General features: G+C 36.1%; 1 protein-coding gene and 1 long non-coding RNA gene across 7 annotated transcripts in view; one reads left to right on the top strand and one right to left on the bottom strand.

The window, feature by feature from the left end:
- The window catches only part of GALNTL6 (polypeptide N-acetylgalactosaminyltransferase like 6), a 1,047,269-nt gene that overhangs the window by 120,810 nt on the left and 902,118 nt on the right, over positions 1 to 24,341 (top strand). The window lies entirely within an intron of this gene.
- LOC311584949 lies at positions 1,700 to 15,244 on the bottom strand. 4 transcript variants are annotated; one of them, XR_014775053.1, is made up of 7 exons: positions 15,106 to 15,244; positions 12,848 to 12,936; positions 12,368 to 12,421; positions 11,204 to 11,362; positions 7,935 to 9,241; positions 5,126 to 5,340; positions 1,700 to 4,442 (listed from the first exon to the last, which is right to left on the bottom strand). It is a non-coding gene; the product is annotated as an uncharacterized lncRNA (long non-coding RNA). The 4 variants fall into 4 exon arrangements; XR_014775054.1 differs by lacking the exon at positions 7,935 to 9,241; XR_014775055.1 differs by lacking the exons at positions 7,935 to 9,241; positions 15,106 to 15,244 and adding an exon at positions 14,511 to 15,094.

Below are 24,341 nucleotides of genomic sequence, written 5' to 3'. Positions count from 1 at the left end.
AATTATTCCAATTGGCAAGGGAACAGTCATAGGATCTTTTCTAAGCTCCATGACCTTACTAGCCTCAGTCTCGGTTTCCCTCCGGTCTAGTGGGAGATCTCGAAATTATTAAAAATCAAAGTTGAAAACTGGAATTTTGGATTAGGAAATATATCCTTGTCTGACTTTGTTTTAAAACACTTACCTAGTTTCTGCCATTATGTGTATGGAATGCAGAGTCTGCTGGGTATTAAATGGCTGTTGTATAGATGGAGGTTCAAGAATGTGCACTCCAGTCTGAGGATTGACTAGGAAATGATGGATTCTGGGGAGAGGGGTTAGTTTTATCAGGGAAGCATCTCTTGAGGGGTTACCCATGCTTCAAAAGATAGTCCCACCCCTTCAGTTGGGATGGCAGCACTAAGTGGGTTCAGTAGTCTTTAAAAATATGGTACATCTACTTTGCTATTCTCCCATGCTTCTCTCATATAGAGTCCCAATAGGATGTCCTCCCTTCTGTCTCAGTTTCCTGGTAAGTGAAGGCTTTCATAGGACATGCCCCTTGGGCTAATATGCAGATATAAGTGAGTATATACCATTTGAGTCTTTCTGCTTCTGGGTTAACTCACTCATTATGATCATTTCTAGTTCAATCCATTTGTCCACAAATTTCGGGAGTTCCTTGTGTTTAATAGCTGAGTAGTAATCCACTCACACTATGGCACCAGCCAAGGACAATACAGGCCTTAAACTTCAAACCCCTACCCAGATCTATACAATGGACAGGACATTCTCTACAGTTCAGTGGAGAGTGGAGTATGACTTTCACACATAATCTGGTGCCTCATATTTGACCATGTCCCCTGGATGGGGAGACCTGGTGACACTCAGAGGAAGGATAGTAGGCTACCAAGAAGAGAGGATACAAGGAATGGGATTACCATTGAGATGTAACAAGAATAAATTAATTTTAAAAAATGGTACATCAATTAGGGGTGCAAGAAGATAGGGAATGGGAGGTGGCTTTGGTCTTGACCCAAACACTCTATATGCATGTAAACATTTTTTAAAAAATAAAATATTGTCATAAAAGAACAGTGTCTCGCAATATATAACTCATTATTTAGGTAAACTAAAACTTAAAGGCAATATTGGAGATCAATGGAAGAAAAATTAGAAAACAGAAGCAATTAAAATCGTTTCATGATAGTCATATATTTCAAGAGACACACATTTAGTTAACTATATTTTATTTTAAGGTATGTTAATATTGACAATTCATATTAAGAAGAAACACAAAATGTTTGTCTACAAACGTAGGATTTCAATTACCGCAACAGCCATGAATTAATTAGTTTACATACAGATGAATTTATTTTGGAGGTCCCTGTCATCAGTTGTCTTTGTTGCTTTGGCCAAAATAGTACATGTTGGAAAGACCACATGGAGCTAAACTGCTTGACTTGTGACAGGAAACAAGAGACAGGAAGACATATGGCTGAGGTATGTCTCACCTCAAACTTCACACTAAGACCACCTTCCTCCCACTAAACCCCACTTCCACCATCCCCTAACTGTACCTCTTACATGAGCCATGCTTCCAATACACAGGCCTTTGTAGTATTTCATAATTGTTTTCATTGTTGTTTTCTCTATGTATGCTCTGTGTGTGTGTGTGTGTGTGTGTGTGTGTGTGTGTGTGTGTGTGTGTGTGTGATTCTACTTAAACACATACACATGCATTTAGGTAGACAGGACGCAGGAGGACAACTCTCATTGGTCTGTAGCCAGTTTAAAGCACAGTGGCAATTTAGTGAGACCCAGGAATCCACTTGCATTTACTTTCCAAGAGCCAAGATTATGACTTCACATTAAAAGGACTAGTGATCTTATATGGATTCTGTGGATTGTACTTGGACTCTTTTTTTTTTTATGAGTGAAGCACTTTAGACACTAACAAATATCCTTGAACTTTTAAGATCCACAATATAGAACATAGGTGTGAATGTATGCGTGTAAAAGCCACAATGAGTCATTGGTTGCAAGTGGCATACTTTGCAATCTGCCTGAATCATGAGAGAAACTTCATGCTTTGTTGCATATGGAACTCATAGCCTTACAGATGGTCTAAATTGTTAACCCACAAGTAGGATCTGCTCTTCACCCATTCTTTCATATATGATACCAGAGGCAATTAGCTTGGCAAGAAGGCGGCATCCACCCCAAGCATTTTTCTCTTGAAATATGATCTTTTCCCACTTATGCACAGTGAGTATCAATTTTCTATAAGATACCAGATACATAGGGGGAAATCCTTTTATAATTTTGACAGTAGGGAGCACTTTAAACCGAAACATCCTTTATGCTTTTATTTTTGAGTAAATGCCAACTATACCTGCCCCACAGTTGGCCACTCCATAGCTGCTTTGAGTAAGCTCTTTATTTCATTGATCCTTCTGAAGGCCAGGATACTTCAGTTGTTGCACTGCAGGTTTTTCTACCTTGGAAAAAAGACACTGATTCAACAGCCTCCCTTCCTACTTTTATGGCTCTTCACTGTATAAAAAATTCAGTGACATTCTTGCTTCAAGCTGGCAGGATGTTTCACTAGAGATGGTTCTCAGCAAAAATAAAAATGCACAGAGAAAATGTGTATAGTGTTATTATGAGTTCCTAAGAGTACCATGTGAAAAGTCTGTCCCTTTTACATAGGCAGAATTCAGTAAGTGCTTATCTGAGAGGAACTGTCAAACAGACAGGGGGGTTGGGAAATAAAAGAGAGGGGACCAAGTAAGTTAACAAAGTGGACTGCATGAAGTTTAAGCATATCCATCCAATACACTCTGTGCAGAGGCATTGGGAAAAACATTTTAATGCTTCACAGATCATGTTATTTATTAGCAATAAGATAATGTATGAATATAGTCATTTTATTTTCTATAAAACAATGTAAGAACCAAACATTGTGATACATGTTTGCAACTGCTGAACTTGGAATTTGGAAGGCAGAAAAGACACCACAGGTTCAAAGCTAACCTAATCTACAGAAAGAGGATATACCACATTAGAAAAAAAAAAGCTTACTTAAAGAATTGAATGGGGGGCTGGAGAGATGGCTCAGGGGTTAAGAGCACTGTCTGCTCTTCCAGAGGTCCCAAGTTCAATTCCCAGCAACCACATGGTGGCTTACAGCCATCTATAATGTGACCTGGTATCTTCTTCTGGCGTGCAGGTGTACATGTGCATAGAACTCTCATATATACATAAAGTAAATAAATATATTTAAAACAAAAAACAAAACAAAAAAAGAGTTGAATGGCAAATGGCATGTAATGACAGCATTGTATTCTCCAGTTTCATTCTTAGTATAATAGTCCTTATTCTAGATTTTTTTAGAATTTAGGTTAGTTTTTTATTTACAGACTATTTTCAAGAGGTAGAAAACGTTTTCTGTGTGAAGGAGGCTGGGTGGAAGCTATTGGGTCAATAAGAACGTTTTTACATGCAACCTTCACAATATTTCCATCTCCTATGGGCTTCACAATCATATGAATGCAGCAGTACTCCCAAGGGTATAATGTGGTAGATAAGTGGAAAAACAGTTTTGACATTTGGCCTCGGCTTACTTCAAAATTCTATAACAGAGTCACCCATACGTTTGAAACTCAATTCTTTTCATATTTGACCTCTGAACTAGCAACCAAGTGAGGCTGATGAGAAATTCCATGCTTATGGAAAACAAAACCTTATTTACTGGTAAACAGTACACAAAATTCTTTGAAAGGTACATTGCTCACCAGGCTATTCCTTTCTCCACTTTCTTCCATTGCTTGAAAACTGTTTTTAGGCTGGCTGTCCTAAAGGTTCTGTAATTCCGCAAAGCAGCACCAACAGGTAAGGACCAAAAACCCTAACACTCTGGGGCACTTCAGAGTCAACTCTTTTTTCTATTAATTAATTTATTTACTCACTTTACATCCCAGTCATATCCTCTCCCTCTCTACCTTCTCCTTCTCCCAGCCCCTCCTCTATTCTTCAAAAAAGGGGAGCGATCACACCCACACAGCCCAGCTCATCAAGTCACATCAGGATTGATTTCTTTCTCTTCCTCTGTGGCCAAGCAGGGCGGTTAAGTCAAGAGGAAGTGATTGAAAACACTCCACTGAAATGCTCCTGTATGGAGACAGAAACAGATTCACAAATGCCTTTCAATAAGCTAGTCTTTCTGTTCTTGACATTGACTAATGAGGAGCCATCAGTGTCTGTCTCCTGTACTTAGGTCTTGTGCTGTAAATGTAGACATGGTATATCAAAGAACTCCCAGTTTCTGTTCCCAAAGGAAATACAGTCGGACCAAGACTTGAGAAATTTCTGAGATGGACCTCTGCTTGATGTCATCTTAATGTACTTGTCTTCTTGCCCCCAATCTTTTATCTTCTCTATGCTTTCAAATAAGAAAGAATCTGGAAGGCAAAAGAAGCAAAAAAAAAAAAAAAAAGCCACTTCTAAGTCACTATATAATTGAAGTGCAAATCTGCAGACAAAAGTTTTCATTTCCTCAGAATGTCTAGAGAAATATCATTGTCAAACACAGACTTATGTTTAGTTTAACATTTGTTACTTTTTAATTAATTTATTTTTGTACATAAACATTTATATTATTATACATATATACATTAGATTACCTATGGCAAGAAGAACTGTGACATAATCAGGAATTATATAAATGTTACATTCTTAGTGTTTTGGCTATTTGTGTTTGACAGCCTTAAAGAAGACATCTTTCCTATCTTGATGCATCTAAATTTCTGAATGTAAATCAATCTCCATCACATATTGTCATTATCAACTTAGAACACCTATCTAGACCTAAAAACATCTTAACCCCTAAACAATTAAGCTTCATCGTAAAACTAAGCTACCTGGTCTTCAACTCCTTCAGACTTGAGAAAGAGTAAACTTGATTATCTGAGTATGCCAAGAGTACAGGTTAGTAGATTTCCAAATGAAAAGTTGAAGGAGATTGCTTTCTACCTAAATAGTCACCCAAAACTGTCTATAACATTGGAGCATCTTCTTCAGCCTTCTGGCTCAGTATATCTGACAGACATATTTGTGAGGCAGGAACTACTGAGGGCTTGCTTACCCTGTCTTGGCAGAGTTTGGCCATTGGCTCTGCCTGCATCCAAGCTTGCCCTTCTTTAGGCAGAATTCTGTCTGTTGTAGAAATGAGGATCTTTTTCTCAGTGGCTCATTTGCCACCTTTGAAGCCATTTCCATATGGAGGTTCTTTGATGCTCATCATCTTCTTTGAGGTAGGCTGGCATTGCCAGGAGTTAACCTGTCTCATTGTCAGTGAATCTTTAAAGTAATAAAAAAAACATTTTAAATGCCATATTCTGCCTATCTCTGTGGTTTTGGAATACCTAGTCTTTCTATAGAGTCATAGCTATCTACTGTACCTAAGATGAATATTCTTGTGATAAAAGTAGATTAGCAATTGATGTGATCATGATTTAATCTACCAAACTTTAATTTGTATGTGTTTCTCCTAAACAGCGTGATATCACTTTCAAAGCATTGGAAATGAACCTTGTATTATAATTGAGTTATATGGGTAGAATAACTCATATTAGCATATGTATATTCTAATATGTATATTATATGTATGTATGAAATTTGTGAGAAGAATAATCTTACACTTGAATTCTACATACCACTGTATCTAGAATTTATTTTGCATCTATGAACAAAATTCTATATCAGTGTATTAAAAATAAATTTGAGTGACAATTGAGGCATTAAGTTGAGGAGTAGATTCACTAATCTACTTTTTTTTCTATCTTTCCTGTACATGTCTATAGTCCCCCTTCTTTCTTTTCAACCATTTTCTCCAAACAGGACGTCAATGTTCAGCAGATATCATCAACAAAATATGCCTCTGTTTACTTCTTCCTATTACTTTTGATAATGATTAAATTACAAATGTCACACAAGCTTTGATAGATAAGATTATCAAAGCTATATAATCATATCGTAAAATAGGCTACATTAAACAGCACTTGCTATAGTGAAGGGGAAATACTTTTATAGCCCATCTTTAACTTATGGACAATGATATTTACATTCAGACAAGAAAATAATTAGGTGCGGATACATGCTGATATGCATTTGGTCCATGGACACCAGAGGAAAGTGATTCAATGCTCTTGACCTGGACTGTCCTGCTAGTATAAGAAAAAATTGTGCCTCTTGACAGTGGTTGCAGGTGCTTTTAATCCCAACACTTGAGAGGCAGAGGCAGATGGAGCTCTGTGAATTCAATGATCTATAGACCAAGTTTCTGAACAGCCAGGCCTACACAGACAAGCCCTATCTTGAATACAATGCCCCCTACCCAAAAAAAAATCCCTGCGTATATTGGGGTTTCTAGAAACTGACCTTTCGTCCTTTAGAATACTGTAAATGGTGTGAACTTCGGAGCAATCTCTTCAGACAGCGAAATAAATGACAGATTAAGAAATGCATAAAGGAAGTGTATTACAAAATAACTGCTCACCAGCAGTTACGAGTTGTTATAGCCAGAGCACTTGAGGGAAAACGTTAAATCCCTCCCCTCAATAGGGAGGGAATAGTGAGGAAATTGTAGGAGCGAGAAGTGATGGAGGATGCTAGAAGAACAATACCCTATGAATCAAGTAAGCAAGCACATGTGATGTAGCAGAGGCTGAAGCAGTAGGCACAGGACCAACAGGGATGTACACCAGGTCCTCTGTGTATATACAATACAGCAATTAGCTTAGTGTTCTTATGAGTGTGAGAAGCAGTGGGTCTCTGGCTCTTTTGCCTGCTCTTGGGACTCTTCCCCTCATGTTTGGTTGCTGCTTACAGCTTTGTATGATAGTTTTTGCTTTAACATAACATCTTTCATTTTGTTGTGCTTTGTTGTTATCTCTTAGAAACCTGTTCTTCTCTCATGAGAAAAAGAAAGGGAATGGATCCAGATGGTAGGGATGGTAGGAAGGAATGTGGAAGAATACAAGGAGGGAAAACTATAATCAGGATGTATTGTAGGATAAAAGAACCTATTTTCAATAAAAGTAAAATATAAGAAAGAAAAAAAAAGAAAAGTGAAAAAAAACAAACAAACAAAAAACAAAGCAAAAACCTCAGCTTATTTTGGGGGCAAGAAAGGCTAGAAAGGATGATTAGATGACCCCCAGGTTTTGGGTAAGAACCAACTTCTTGTTTTACTAACTACAGAAAGATAAAATGAAAGCTTCTAAGTAAATAGAAATCTCTGTTCTATTTAAAGCCTCTTCTAGCTACACGCAGACAGTACATTCCAAGAGCTGGGAAACCTGGAAACATGAAAGCTGTATTGTTATTGCCTCATTTTTGACCTTCGTAGTGCATATTATTTTTATGGATATTTTATAACACAAGGATGCATTTTCTCCTATTTCTCCTTTTATGTTCTTACCATTTTTATGTGGCTAAACAAGAATGCCCCCTTTTGTTTCTTTATGTCATTCACCATGCTTGCGGACATCTGTATGTCTTCATGTACACGTATGTGCATTATATGCAGATTTGTATGTGTGCTCGTTCAAAGACCTGACATGAATATAGAATATCTTCCGTAATGACTCTCCCACGGACCCTGCATAACTGGCTAAGTAGTGAGGTCCTGTGACTCTGCTATCTTGTCTTTATGGGATTAAATATCCTGGCCACTAGGCCCACCATGTACACAAATAGTGAGAATCAAACCACCGCACCTAGTGCTTTTACAGCTAGCATTTTATCCACTGAGTTGTTTTCTCTACTTCAGTTTTAACTTGGAAGTAAATACTTTTTCCTACATTGATAATGTTTTTCTTAGAAATCCAAAGCAGCAATCAGTTGTTACATCATAACTATGAAAAGTATAAAATGAACATGATTGTACTAACATAAAATGTTTCAGGAGGGCTGGTCTCTGGCAGACCTCTGTAAGAATGTACTCCATTGCTGGACTAGGGTGCCAGAGGGCCTCTGTAGTGGGACTCTTGGTCCAAACTTTCCATCTTTGCAAAAAAGAGGAATAGCATATTATCTTCAAAACCTCCCACTGATTTAGGCACCTTATTTCTCTTTCTTCTGAAATCATGCATATATTAGGATAATCTGGATCACTCAATGCGTTTTCCCTTCTAACATCTTCAAAGCATTATATTTGTAAACTTAATTCTCCCTGAAATAGTGAGTGACTGAATATGTGTTAGTCTAAAATTTGCGTACATGGCAAAACTATATGACATATATCATATGTATGGGCATGTATGATATTTATTTTAATTATTTATATACATGAAAGTACTCTTTTTGAAAAAAATTCATAACCCCAAATACCACCTGCTCACACCCAGCAGGATTGAGAATCTTGCTTTGGAACAAGTTACATAGTTTATATTTGGAAGAAAAAAAATGTATACACTGCATATAGTAAAGGTTAACTTTTTCAGCTTTTTTCTGTGAGGTACACGTGTGAGAGTAGAGGCAATAAACGTCCCACATCAGATATATTTCCCTTTTAACACATACAAAGTAAGGAGTTTGTGCTTCCTCTACCTTTATTCCCACCATAGTGCTCACTGTGTGATATAAATGATCAAAACAGCAGTGAAGAGTGGGAACGGAAGGCCCTGGCCCAATGGGTGACTAACTTCCTGTCTTGTTCCCCAGTCTTGTCTCCACAAACCCAGAACTGACTTGACAAGGAATATCAAGAGGAGATTCACTCTGAATCCCTTCTCTTCCATGTGACCAGGGTACAGGTCGATTACACTCCTGGAGGTTGGAGTGCAAGGAGGAGGTGTCAACCTGCTCGTCTATTTAGTATTCTAACATGATCCAGGGCCTGTATTACATTTGATGCTCTCTGCTTCCACCTGCTCTGTCAAGAAAAACATGAAATTGGAGAAAGCTCTTCATTTGTCACTGATTATAAACTTACTTAATGATCTTACTCATTAAACCTAAACTGTGGAACACTTTGATCAAACCCAGTAACTGTCATGGGGCATTTTGTATATAATGGTATAACTTTATATAAGAAGAGCTTCTGATACTTAAACTCCTTTACTTAAACTCCAGCTTTAATTTATGTTGTCACAAGTGATAGAAGGAGCAGAATATCATCTTGTATTTGATAATGAAAGAGAGATATAACATTTTAGTTCCATGCTTCATATGTGGAAGTTCTAAGGAGATTCAATTTCTGAAAAAAAAAGGGGGAGGGGGCGCATTGTATGATACAAAGTCTCTTTTTTTCCCTTAAAGTTGTCAAAACCAGGGAAGAAAATCGCTTTGGGGCAGAAGCCAGTGTTGCTTGTCATGCAAGTGAAAGGATTTGATATTGGGAGTTGTTTTATAAGCTCTGACAATATGAGAAATTTCAATTCTAACCTATAATACGTAGTATATGAAATAATTTAGATATGCCTGTGGCAAAGGCCTTAGGCATATAGTCACACTGTGTAAGTAAACAGAGCCAGAGTAAATTTCTAGTAGGGAAAGAGAAATTTACATCATCATACTGTTTTGTGTAATGATTTAAGGTTTAGAACATATGTCATATGTGAATGTAATCATGTACATTTTAATACTCTGCAAATTTATTATTATGCCTGTAATAAAGAACATTTAAATATAGCCATGTACACAATACTTCATATACAAATACTAGGACTATGAAACAAATAAAATATATATAGCTTGACCTTACTCATTTATTTTTAAATACTAGTTCTTTGTTGACATTTCTAAGTGTGATTTCTTTCAGTTATTTTTTGAGACAAGGTCACAAAATGTCAACATACACTCACCATCCACACTTTAAATAGAATTGCATGCTAGCAAACAATATTTATATTTAAATAAATATATATAAATGTAAATAGACACACATACATATGTATATATACATATACATATATTCTTACTGAGATAGCAAGTCAATCAAACTTGTTTTCAGAGTTCATTCAAAAGAGAAAGGAGAATGAAAATACAGAAGGATCTAGGCAGCCCAGAGTCTGCTTGCCACTCTGCTGAGTGGTGAGACTGCTGATGGAAACAGTGCATACTCTGTTTTAAATTGGGTCTGAAGTTCTGAACTGCACTTCAATCCTCAGATTTGCATTTCAAGCCTTTGTCTACTGAGTCATTTACTTATCTCCTAAAGTGAATGTGTAAGAAGGCACCAAATAAAGAAAAAAGAAAGGTAAAAAAAAAAAAAAACCTACTGATCTCAGGTGTTATAGACAACCCAATTTCCTTATTAAGCAAACAAACAAAACCAAAAATGGCCAGGTGTGGTGGGGCACGCCTTTAATTCCAGTACTCAGGAAGTCAGTTGCAGGTGGATCTTTGTGAGTTCGAGGCCAGCCTGTTTTAAAAATCAAGTCTAGGATAGCCAAGACTACACAGGGAAATCTTGTCTCAAAAAAACCAACCAAACAAACAGACAGACAGACACAACAACAACAAAAATAAAACAAAATAATGGCAGAAGAAAGCATAAATAATTAAAACTAAACCAACCAATCAATAAAAAAAAAACACTATGGTTGTTTCGGTCCAAAGCTCATGTATGATCTGTGTCTAGGGAACAGCCCTGATATGGAAAGTCACTTTTGTCAAGGTATGTCTGAGCTAAACTTCTCATGTCTGTCACTGATGCTGTTAGTGTCTAATTAGAATTTTATATTTCACTTCCTCTTGAATCCGTTGGATTAAATTTCTACTGCTTACAAGTAAAAATGATGGTATGCATCATTTTGATATCATCATTAAACATCTACTATATTCTGCTAATCATCAAATCCTATTTCACAGCTTGTGTAAGAGTCTTGAGTTTTTTTCCCCTTATCCCTACACAGTGATTAGACACTGATATAGATTTTTGGGCCCCTTATGTTCATCTTCAATGTTTGAATTACTTAAGATTGAACCCAGAGCTAAGAAGCACTCTACAACTGTGCTACACCTGGTAGCCATCCTTATACAGCCCCCAAGCAAGTCTTACGTCATAGCACCAGAGATTTCCATGCACCTGTCTTGCTTCAGACAGTTTAGTAAGGTTACTGTCTCATTAGAATAAATTCCTGAGCCATTGTTTAGCCAGCACTCTTACATTGTGAACTGTTGCTACTTGTCAATACTCATGATTGGTCATTGGTACCTTCCTCATCTTTATCCATGCTGGCTTTTGTGAGTCTTTGAGCACAGTGGGCATCTTCTTGTAACAGATTTCAAGGTTTCCTCAGGTGAAGGATACAGGCAAAATGTGGTCCTCTGTTTACTTTCTCATTTGTCTCACCCCTGCTCATTCTGTAAGAGTCTGCAAGAATCAATCAATCAAAAACAGATCCTTAGAGAAAAGTTTCTTTGGCTTAAACAAATAAAAATGTAATCTCTCATATCCTTTCCTTCTGATCTTAATGTAAAGGTAGATTTCTAGCAACCTAATGATCACTTGATAAAGTGAATAGACAGCAAAATAAAATTCTGCTTCTATTATGGGGATTTTGTATGAACAATTTTACTCAAAACCACTTATGTAAAAGTGTGTATGCATAACTATATTCTATACTTCAGTTTTAGAAGCTTTTAAGCCTAAGAGACCATTACTCACCCCAGGCCTTGTCATAAACTATGTTCCGTGTTTTAGTAACTAAAATTTATTGACAGCCAACCTTGCTGTGACAACTATGAAAAAGAAGCAGCCAAAATATATGAGGAAAGAATGTCATCCTGATTGAACACGTGAAGGAACAACTATTTATTTTCCACTTTCCACAATGTTAGTTAGAAAATTGCAGTCAGATCATCTAGAGTGTCTATGTTTCTTTTAAACTAGTTAAAATGCTAATCACTTAAACTTCCAATTGCATTAGTCTTAACTTTTATTAAGCAAGGCTAAAATACTCTTTATATGGTTTGGGAAATCTACAACCGAACACCAAGTCTGTAATTCTGCCCTTTTTTTGAGTAAGAAATGACTGATGAGGAATGAAACTGACTGTCCTGTTCAGATGTCCTTGTCAGCATGTGCACATAATTGGGCAAATTAATGGTGTTTTCTAGTGGGAAATTTTGCCTTTAGAATGTCTTCACATATATTAAACTGAGTGTAATCCCACCATGTATTCTTAGCAGAAGTCCTTCCTGTGTAAGTAGTATGGTCTCACATATCTCTTAGGGGTCATAAATGTTAATCCAAGCCAGAGCACCGTCTAATGCTGCAAGCATTAATCTGTGCATATATGTTGGTGATTCCGTACTGGCTTATTTCAATTGGCTTTTGTCATCCTTGACTTCCTTGAAATTATTAGAGAATTCCAACCTGGTTAAAGTCTGATTCACCCAAAGATTCATTTGACGATGGTTTTTACAGGATCTATAGAAAACAAGAGGTGGTTATCAGGAAAGGAGTATTGAAAGTCTGCAGTTACCTATCAAATCTGTGACATTTCTATGGCAGCCTTATTTCCATTAAAACTATGAAAAAAATAACCACCAAAAACTAAATCAGTGTTTTCAAGATGAATAAAAAATGTGTTTTTAATAAATTCCTCCTGCATCTCTTCCCTGAATTTCATGTTCATATTGCTATGAACTGTGATACCAAGGTTCAGGAAACATGCAGGGTGAAACAAGCAGGTTTTTATTCAAACTCAAACTCAAACCTGAAGAAAACAGAGAAGATTTTCCTTTTTCTCCATCACAATCTCAGGGAGGAATATTTTTTGGGGTGACAATTATCACTTATCAGAGAAAGAGAAATATAGGTAGATGTAGATAATTGATAAATTCCATGACTTACATGGAGCTTCTATCTTTCTGAGTTATGTGTCTTCTCCAGGTCACTAATGGGAGGCTCATGAGGAACTGGCGTTAGCTATACATGACGTACTGGAAGCCCAAGAAGACGAGTTGTAAACAGAAAAGTTGATGAGAGCAAGAGAAAGGGAGGAGGGCAGTGTCAAAGAACACTTGTCATAGCTCCTTCTGGTTTTATCATTCCTCAGTCTTGAATAATTTGACATGTAGATTATTGGCCTTCTTTATAAGCAATGTAAGAGGATGCATACTTATAACTGAAATAAAAATCATAATCAAAATACAAATACGAGCCAAGCCTGGAAGCTATCTATGGTTTTCCCTAGCAGATTATATAATATGCATATGAATCCTATGGAGGGTCTCTTTGTCTCAAGTTGATTTGTTCAGACTTTAATGTATTAAATAAAATGTATTGTATTCAATATATAAGAAATTTGTCATATTCCCTTTCACTTTCCTTGCTCCACATATGGTAGAGTTTTCTGATCTTAGCAGTTTCCCCCATTGTCTCAAAACTATATTTGTTTCTTAAATCATGGCTGATTAATCATTCCCTGCTTTGGTCACTATGTGCTTCTATATAGGTAAGTTCCAACATTAGCAGTTTCTCTGATACCAAGTCAGGTAGTACTTCTAAACCTTCACAATGTTGCAACCCCTTAAGACAGTTCCTTATATGGTGGTGACCACCACCTACAAAATTATCTTTGTTGTTATTTCATAACTATAATTTTGCTGTTATGAATTGTAATGTAAATATTTGTGTTTTCTGATGGTCTTAGGTGACTCCTGTGAAAGTGTCATTCAACATCCAAAGAGGTCACGACCCACAGTTTAGAAACTAATGAAAAAATACATACTATAAACAAATAAACAGAAACCAAACAAATAAATAAGCATGCTACCTTTGAGCTATAAGAAACGGGTTCATTACTGAAATGATATATATCCTCCTGAGAACAGTTGTTCCTATTGAAAAACTTTTATAGGTCATAGGTTCAAAACAAAAACCAATCTGTCTATAAAATAAGCTTACTTCATTTGAAAATATTGTATTTGGAGCACTTCATTAAATTACCATCCCAGGATGAGGGTAAAGCACATTCTCTTTTTACATTTAGCAATTTAAAAAATTTGTTATAATTTAAATTTAATTTAACTTTGAGAAGTAAAATGTTAGGGATAATATCAGAAGTCCCAAGTTATTTCTTTCTTATACATTAATTTAGTAAGAGATTACAATCCAAAAACTAAATTTTAATAACTTACTGTATTTTTATGTTGTTTGTAACAATAACGCCTTTAGTATTCCTGAGGCACAAAACACGGTATTGCAGAAAGTTTGAATATATTTTATAAGAATTACTGTTTATTTACATACTGAGAATACATACCTATAAATCTTAAAAATAATTTTCAGTATGACTTAGCAGTCAGGTAGCTGCCGATAATAGTGGCTAAAACCTTAGTAAAAGGTAAGCTTTGTGCATGATATTTTAAAATATTCAATTATGATAGGCTCCTGTCTGTGAGCATAGCAGAATATCCTTCATAGTGTCAGCGTGGGCTCTTTCCCATGAGGTGGGTCTTAGATTGGGCAAGGCATTAGCTGGACATTCCCTCAATCTCTGCTCTGTCTTTACCTTTATACATCTTGTAGGAAGGGTAGATCTTGAGCCAAAGTTTTTATGAATTGGTTGATGATCCCCTCCTGCCATTAGAAGACTTGCCTAGTTAGATGGTTTCCCCTTCAGTGTCTAGCACAGCTATCATCCTTTGTGAGGCTCCATTAAGCAGTGCTTCGAAATAGATGCTGAGACCATAGTCAAACATTGGGTGAAGCATAGGGAGTCTTGTGGAAAAGTGAGAGGAAGGATAGAAGGACCTGGAAGTGACAAGATCTCCTCAAAAAGTCCAACAGAATAGACTAAGCAGACCTCAGAAGTGCTTGCAGAACCTGAGGCACTAACCAAGGACCATGCACGGACTGGACCTAGGCCTCCTACAGAGATGTGGTGAATGGATCGCTTATGCTTTATATGAGTCCCCCAAAAAGGGGAACAGGGGCTGTCTCTGATGTGGATTCTGTTGTCTGCTTTATCTTTAAATTTGATCACTTTACACCCCGATGGTAGTCCCGTCCCTTGTCTCCCGCTGGTCTCACCCTCCCTCTCTAATCTCCCCTCCCCCCTCCCCTAGTCATCAGAAAGACGTTGTCCTCCTCCCATATCATCTGACCTTAGCCTATCAAGTCTCATCTGGACTGCCTGCCTCCTCTTCCTCTGTGGCCTGGCGAGACCAATGAGTGGGTACAAGAGTCCATGTCTAAAACAGCTCCTTCTCTCAAATTATGAGACCCTACAAAGAGACTGTGTTGCCTCTTGGCTACATCTTAGCAAGGGGTCTAGGTTCTCATCAGGCATGGTTCTTGATTGTTGCGTCAGTCTCTATAACAACACCCGCCCCCGCCGTCCCGCCTCCTCTGCACCGCCCCCCCCCCCCCCCCCCCCCGTCCCCGCCTGGTTTTGTTGCCTGCTTTTTGATCACTCCCCTCTCCAGGAGCTGCCTTACCAGGCCATAGGAGAAGAGGATACAACTTGATGAGCTGGGGTGGGTGGGTAGGAAGGGCTCCCTTTTCTGAGGAATAGGGGAGGAAGGGTGCGGGAAGACGGAGGGAGGGTGAGACCGGAAGAAGAGGAAGGAGTGGGCTATGATCGGGATGTAAAGTGAATAAATGAAGTAATTAATTTAAAAAATCTTAACTTTCAATTTATTTCGAACTGTGGATGAATCTTCAGCCTCCGCACTCTCCATAGACTCTTAACTCAAAATATCATAAGGTGACGCCAATAGAGTCTTTGAGTAAGTATCAAACTCTCCTCTAAGACTTGACAGTGAGGCCCCCTCTACGGCCTACAATTCTCTCAGCTTATCTTCCAGGTTCCTAAAACAGCTTATTAAGCTCTGAGTGCTCAGTGGCTTTTCCAGCGGCTGAGATTTTGTGTCTAACCTCCATGTCATGGTTAGACAATAGCATTTCACAGTACGTTTCCCCATCTCCTGGCTCTTACAATCTTTCTTCCCCTTCTGTGATGACTATTTGTTAAGCTTTGGGTGGTTGGATGATGGACTGATACAATGTCCCGACTTTATCTGATCACATACCGTCACTTTTTCTCAGATCTTTCACAAGGTGTGTTTCTCTGCTACAGTCATTGCCCACTGGAATAATGAGCGTCTTTGACCAAGGCTGGGAGTACACAAATCTATGAAGAGTACGCCATTGGACGCACCTTCTTGGCTGGATGGAGTAGAGTATAGGATCTAGTGCTGCAGATGTGATACTTTTACAGGATCTGTCAATTTTGTTTAGTTTTGTTGACTTTTGCTTATTGGTGATAGTTAAAACTCCTCTTTTGAACTGACTTCCCATTGATATTTATACATCATTTATTATAGGATAAAATATTTGTAAAACATCTTTTATCAGCTAGTTATATCCTAGATAGCATAGACTATATAGTCTGTGTTACTCCTCTGTCAACTATTATTGACCACATAGGTGTAACCAACCCATATTTCTATTGGAAATAGAAAACTAATGTCAGAGAGCAGGAATGAAAGGAATGCTGTATTTGTATACATCAGGTTTATTATCGGTCTATAATCCTTTATGTATGTTTCCTTTTTACAATATAACCACATTCTGCATAATGGCTCTTCAGTGAATACATAGGCTGCACACAGAACCTTGGAGCTATAGGCTCTATTATTTGTCTTCTGTGTGTGGTAGGCTGCTCTGCATGTCCTCTGCAATGTTTGTGAAAGATTAAATTACTAATAATGCATTTATAATGTATGCTAGTAAATGATACATGGATATTTGTGTGTGTCCTATCTTTTAAGGAAATTATATCCAACTTTTAACTAAGAGAAATGTATTTACTATATGAAATTTCAAAATATATGTTATATAGAAATGTATTCTTATTGTTTCTTTAACAGAACACAAAATCTCCGGCTTTAACTCAGGGTTAGTAAATAAACTTTTAAGAATAAGTATTGCAACATATGCCTTAGTCCAGGGAATACACACAACTAGGTTCATTATAAAAATTTGGATTAATTTAATAAAAGAAATTATATTTGAAGTGAAAGCATAACTTTATGAATAATGTTATATTAGGTACAGCTGATTTTAAAGGTCCTTAATACAAAATATATTTTGAAGATGTAATAGGAGACCTTTTTTGGAGGAAATTGGGATGTGTAACCATTTCATATGTATATTAATCATGAGATAATTAGAATAGTACCTACTTTCTTGAATGAAATTTCCCTTAAATTTAATAATTTGAATGTGCTGGATTAACTTTTCACTATTTTTTCTTTCAATATCTATTTATAATAATGAATGTCCCATAGAGCAATTGGCTATGCTAATTCAGAGTGTCTGCCTTAAGTGACAGGTATTGCACATCATGAAAAAAAATGATCTTGTTTATTCCTCCAGAAGAAAAGCAACCTTATTGGTTAAACTCCCAATAATACAAAAGGACAGTAACTAAAATAAAGAAACAAATGTCATCTTGTTACGTGTAAAATTGATCATTTCTTGCCTGAAGCATAGCACAAAAGCAATCTTAACTCTTTTCCAGAGGGGATCATTTTCCAAGGAACTTGTTTATTGTTTATCCCGGGTTTTTTTTTTTTTATATTTTCTTAAGATTCTTATTAAGGATTCAACTAGGAGCATGGGGAACTTATTACTGTGTATGCAAAGTGATCTACAATGCCAGATTTTATGTAGGTGTATTTCTTCAGCTCTCTAGCCATCTAGTCTGTAGCTTCTATTTTTAAATATGGTTACTTTGCTCACAACATCAAGGAAACAAAATTAGAATTAAATTTAAAATAAAAATGTAACTGTAGACTACCGTCTGGCAAAATAGAATGGTTGCACTGAGTGATTTGTAAGTCAACTGTCTCTGTTTGAAAACAAATAAACTTTATGAGCTAAGAATGGAAAACTCTGAGATATGTGTATTTCTGTGTTCTGAAATGAAAGAAGTCAATGTTGTATGCCAGCAGGATTTTTAGAATCTCACTGAGAAAGTAAATAACAGATCATCTATGAAAAATGGGACATCTGGTGTTGAAGTATTACAAGTAATGAGCACCTAAGGCCTAGATACATTAAATTGGCATTTATAATTGAGTGGATTTTGTCTCTTCTATTGTCAGTAGAGAAACAGTATCATCTAAGATAAGTGACATTTTTAATGCTTTGACCTACTTCATAAAACCATCTATGTTACATTTGCAAAAGATGCCAGGCGATCAAAGAGAGCAAGACTGTCATTTTATTCATGCTATAAAAGTTCAATATGTGCAACAGCATAGAAAAAGATTCAGCTCGGCGTAGATTCAGGGAAAAGGCTTCTGATGTGTTTTTCCAATAGGCTTCAACTTGCACAGTCCATATATTTTGTTCTGAAAATATAAGATCTGAAAGTTTCTAATTTATAATTTTAGAAAAAGGAATGTTTATATAGTGATTTGAATAGATGCAGTCTGCTCAGCCCCAGAGGAATATAGGTTGGGGAAAAAGTGTAAGTATGTGTGTGTGTGTGTGTGTGTGTGTGTGTGTGTGTGTGTGTGTGTGTGTGTTTTACATACATTAAATTTATAGTTTCAATATTTAAACTAATTACTCGCTTGTATACATAAAGTAGGAAGCTAAAGGTAACACCTTATTAAGTTTAAGAAATGTCAACCTGACTTTAAGAATCTTTCTGAATATGAGTACAGGTTGCTTCTATTTTAAGTCAACTTTGTCACCAATAATCCTAAGCACACCACAGTGATATAAACCATAAACAGCTTCTTGGGGAATTTTATATACTCAATCTGTAACTGAAAAGTGGAAGAGGAGATGGAAGTAGGTTGATCTGTCATGTTGTAAGCCTCCCAACAGTTTAAAATATTTCCGTATCTTGAAAACAGATGTACTGAACACTTTTTTCTGGTATATCTTTTCAAAGAAGTTGAATCCCAAATAACTTTGAAAAATAAGAATAGCATCTTACCCCAACACAATCGTGCTCTTTTTCCATCCAAATGAGGACAAGCTTATGCCTATTAATATTTTGTAAAATAATTAGGTTTTTCCTAAGTGTTAGTTTCCCTTCTTAGATTTCATGGGATTTCCTAGTGTTACCTTGTCCTGTACTCAATGTTCAGAGGACAAGTTGAGATCATATCTATGTTAGACATTTCTGCTACAAATACTGGTTATAGATAACATAAATTATGATCCCACGTTTTCCATCCCTAGTTGGAAATCTTACATAATTTGCCAGTTTCTTTACAATATTAACAGACTTATTTTAGTTTAAAAGTAAATTGGAACAACAGAGTTCAGGTAGCTAATATTTTTAACATAATCTCTGAAGTATACAGAATTTGGATACATTCATCTTTCTTAACAACATAAAGATAATGTCATTTTCATAGGAGTATTCAATCTGGGGATATTGCTTTGGGAATACTTGATGCTCAAGTGTGGGGCCCTGAAATCAGAGTCCAAAAATTCACATAAAAATCTAATACATTATTGTATCTCTGAAATCCTTGTAGGGAAGTGGAAACATCAGATTTTCCAGAGAATCACAGGCCAGCTCAACTGAAAGAGTAGGATGAAAGGCCCTGCTTGCGATAGAAAAAAAAAAAAAACAGAAAGAAATGATCTGTATCTGAGATTGTCCTCTGGACATGAGATGCACACACTTGCATACACCAAAACACACAGTGCAATACATATGCACACACAGTACATTTACAGAGAGAGGGGGGGAGGGAGAAAGAGAGAGAGAGAGAGAGAGAGAGAGAGAGAGAGAGAGAGAGAGAGAGAGAGAGAGAGAGAAAAGGCAGGTAGTTACATACATACACACATACAGACAGACAGACAGTCACAGTGACACACATTCAGAGAAAAGGAGGGTTGATTGCATGATTTCAGCATCTATTGTATCACTCATTTTTATAATCCAGTTGAGATTAGACTCATGAAGATATTAAATTTTTCTACATATGGCTTCATCTTGGTTTTACAAATTTAACTTCTAATCATAGAAATATACTTCAATTTCTTATTCCTGTGGCTTATCCTCTGATATTTTTTCTGCCTTATAGCCTATTGCATTTTGTCTCACTTTGTCTTTTTTTTTTTTTTCATTAAGAAAGCACTAATACAGCAGTCCTCAATATTTCCAATGTTGGGACCCCTTAATATAGTTCCCCATGTTGTATACCCACAAGCATGGAATTGTTTTAATTGCTACTTCATAATAAGTTATTTTATTACTGTTGTGAATCTTTATGTAAATATATGTATTTTCCAATGATCTTAGGTTAATTTCTGTAAAGGGTCATTTGACCCGCCCATCCAAGAAGGGTTGAGAACCACTAATCTAATTCCTCATGTGTGGTGGGTGAGACTGTGCCCTGATCTTCATTCAGAATGACCAATGTACTCTTATCATTGCTAGAAGTACTGCTAGGCAGAAGTGCCCAACTGTTAATGCACCGAGAACTACCATTGGATCTCCTTCAGTAAAGTCGCTGCCCTGTACTTTCTGTGTAGCCTTGCCAGGTTTGTTAGAAATAGTTACCAATTACTATTTCCTGAGGAAACCTAAATAGTAGAAAGGAAAAATTAGCATTTCTATAACCATCATCCAAAATATATATGGATGTGGTACTGGGTAGTATCATTGAACTCAGTGGCAAATTGGGAATTATAAGCATGCCTAGGAATTCATAGTCCAGAAAGAACGGTCAATGTTGTATTATCATATGAACTGCCTCTATAAGAAGGTAGTTGATTAACAGATATGTTTTTTTTGTCTGAAATAAATACTTACATTATGCTTTTCTAAAGTTAATTAGAAGAAAATGTTGCACACCATAGTCAGAGTGAGCAACAGTACTTAGTCACCATATTAATTGCTTTATTGACTACATTGATATTACAAATAAAAAACTTAGTGTATATAAACCCAAATGACAATGATTCTACTTGTCATTTTGTCTCATTACTTAGGGCCTTTACGAGCTTCCTTTCAAAAAGCCTTCTCAAAAAATCAATTTTGAAAATTTTAAGAAATGTTAAAAAATATTCCCAAATAGCTCAAGAGAGTATATATAGCAATGATTTGCCAGTATACTTATTGTTAAACGCTAAGATTATGATAAATAACCCCATATCATCAGAAATTCTAAGTATTTTTCAATAATAACCATCACCCTCTTACAGATTTTCCTATTTCTTTACAAGCACCAGAAAGGTTAACTGATTCCATTTTAGAAATATGTTTCTAGTTTGACTATAGCACTTCCACATTATGAACAAATGTTTGCTCTTGGGCAAGGTGATTGCAGTTTGGAATGCAAGCAGGTGTGCATGTTTATTGTTTGGCTTTGAAATGAACAAGAGAACATGGACTTCCATTAAGGAAATATTCTTAATCTTGCAGCTTATATTTCATCTATTTATTTCAGATAAAAGTTTAAGCTCTTGGCTCTTAACAACCAAAATAACAAGTTAGTGATTTGGCTTGTCTAAATGCATAGAAATGCACATAAGTATATTTATATGTTGATAAGTATATATAAATAATTTACAAAATACACATACACACACATATATATAATATGTATATATATTCCAGAAATAGTTTATCTTCTTAAAATGTCATTCAAAGAGAAAATGTGTTGAAAAAAATAAAGAGAGAAAACAGAAAGAAACCATGGCTTACTGATATGGCCATTGGTTATTTACTATTCTGCACAGTTCATATCTATTTTATAGTGTCTAAGCATTTGTTTACTATTTGTAAATACCTGTAAATCTTTACCACATGTCATTATAATCATTTCATGTTTAGAAAAACAGAATAATATACTAATAATAAATTTTTTTACTTTTACTTTCAATACAGTTTTTCTGTATTTTTTTAAACCTTTTTTTCTATTAAAAGTAGCAAAGTTGGTGTCTGACTAGATAAAGAGATTAGTGGTAAAGGAAACTTGCTGCACTTTCAGAGGATCAGATTTGGGTTCCCAAAGCCCACACCAGTAGCTCAAAAACACCTGCCTTCTTTAGCTCTAGGAAATCTAGTGCCCTTTGCTTGCATCTGAGAGAATCTCTGCATACATGGGCACACACATTATTAATAAATAATCAACAAACGTTTATAAAGTAGGGAATGTACTTTATAAAGACATGATAAAAAAAAACCAATGCAAGCATTAGAAACATTGACATAAATAGAACACAAAGTCCTTTGAGTTACTTTTTCAATGTGTATGATTTTAAGGGGAACAATTTTTTGTTAGGTAGAGCTATTTAATAGATTGTTTCATGTTAGCATCCTTTGTGTAAATGTACCACAATTTCTGTATCCATTCTTCAGTTGAGGGACATCTAGGTTGTTTACAGATTTTGGCTATTACAAATAAAGCTGTTATGAACATAATTAAGCAAATGTCCTTGTTGTGTGGTGTAACATTCTTCAGATATATGGTCAGGAGTTTTATAGCTGGGTCTTATGGTAAAGCTATTCCCAGGTTTCTGAGAAAGCACCAGATTGGTTTCCAAAGCAGCTGTATAAGTTTGCACTCCCACGAGCAATGGTGGAGTGTTCCTTTTTCTCCACAAACTCGCCAGCATGCGATGTCACCTGAGCTCTTTATTTACACAATGGAATACTACTCAGCTATCAAAGACAAGGCTGGTGGATTTGGACCCATCAGGCCTGAACAAGCTGATGCACCAACTAAGGACAATGCATGCAAAGAATCTAGACCTTCCGTTCAGATGTATCCCTTGGACAGCTCACTCTCCATGTTTGGGGGTGCAAGAGCAGGGACTGCCATTAACATGGACTCTACTGCACACAATTTGATCACTTTCCCTGCCTTGGTGGAGGAAAATTATTCTAAACACAATCTAATATACTCCTCAGATTTTTCCTCTAAGGCCAGAAAGGTTCAGCTATTATGTGAAATACTATGGTATTTGAAATGATAAATTAGCACCTGTAAAAATGAAGCATGATATTCTGGTAAGAGCTGATAGGCTGTGGTCAGATGGTGGGGGAGGGGGACAAGCCATCAGAGGAAGGAGAACAGGGCAGAAGAAGATGCTATATATTAGCATCCTGAGGCAAGTCTGAAATGAATCCCTTACCATTATAAGCAGGAGAATCCCAGGGTGATTGCAATGCATCTTTTCCTCCCTCGGATTTTGATTCTAATTTTTGCCATTGCTTACATAAAGGGCTTGACTAGTGAATTAATTGAGGCTGAATGTAGTTAATTTTCATTAATTGTATAAATTATTTTCCCTAAGCTTCTGTACAGGCTTTTGTAAAATTTGTTATTTTTGTCATTTCTGCTTTGAGATATTAATATTTGCTTTGTATTAGTTCTTGATGAAGGGAGCTTTTCAGAAAAACTAAAACAGTACATTTGAAGTCAATCCTATTTTAGCCAATCATAGGCAAGGATTATCTTTGCCTTGTGGTATTAGTATTTATTCGTACACAATCAATTTATCAAAAATAGGTGAAGGTAAATATGGGTTGTCTATTGTGTTAATCCCAGAGGTTTCTAAAATACTGGTAGAAATTGTAGATTCAACCTGAATCAGTTTATAACTGAAGGAAAGTGAATTTGTTTGCCATAAAATATTTAGTATTCCTGTAGATTGATCTCAGATTAAAATTTCAACTTTGGATTGGCAGCACACTTGAGGATACCACAAACTTGGAAGAAAGCCCAAACTTCAACAATTCCCAATGCAAAGGATTGGGAGACTTCTTATCCATCAAAATATTCAGCTATGGGCCAATTAATGACAAAAATTTGAAAATATCCCCCTTTCCAGAGGTCAGAAGCAATAGCTCTCCAATCTACTGATGACAACATGGAGACTGTGAGAACAGCATACATTAATTCTAGGGAGTGCTTAAAATTTCAATACAGAAACATTATTATAAGTAAGGATATTCTGGAAATAATTTATTCCTTTCCATGTATGTTTGATTAATTAAATTGTAATATTCAACATAATTTTTTTTACAATGGTTACAGTGAAAACTGTAAGAATGTGTGATTTCACAGTTTTGTTTTTTGACAATTCATTAAACCATCATTTTCTGTTTTCAATGAATTAATCAAGCATCTACAGATTTCACATTTAATTATTATTATATAAATAAAGGTGTTAAAAAGCTCCAGGATATTTTGATTATTTCAGTTTCATTTGGATTATATAAATAAGCACAGATTCACAGAGAAATTTTAACTGCTAAAACACAACCCTTGGTTGAGCCTGGGTGAAATTTTACTAAATTACTTATTTAAAATTCTGTCAAGCAGCAATCAAGAGATTGGGTAATTTCTGAAGT

The sequence above is a fragment of the Acomys minous genome, assembly GCF_964271855.1.
Source record: "Acomys minous genome assembly, chromosome: 15".
NCBI lineage: Eukaryota > Metazoa > Chordata > Mammalia > Rodentia > Muridae > Acomys > Acomys minous.
This window is presented reverse-complemented; position numbering and strand designations above follow the sequence as displayed.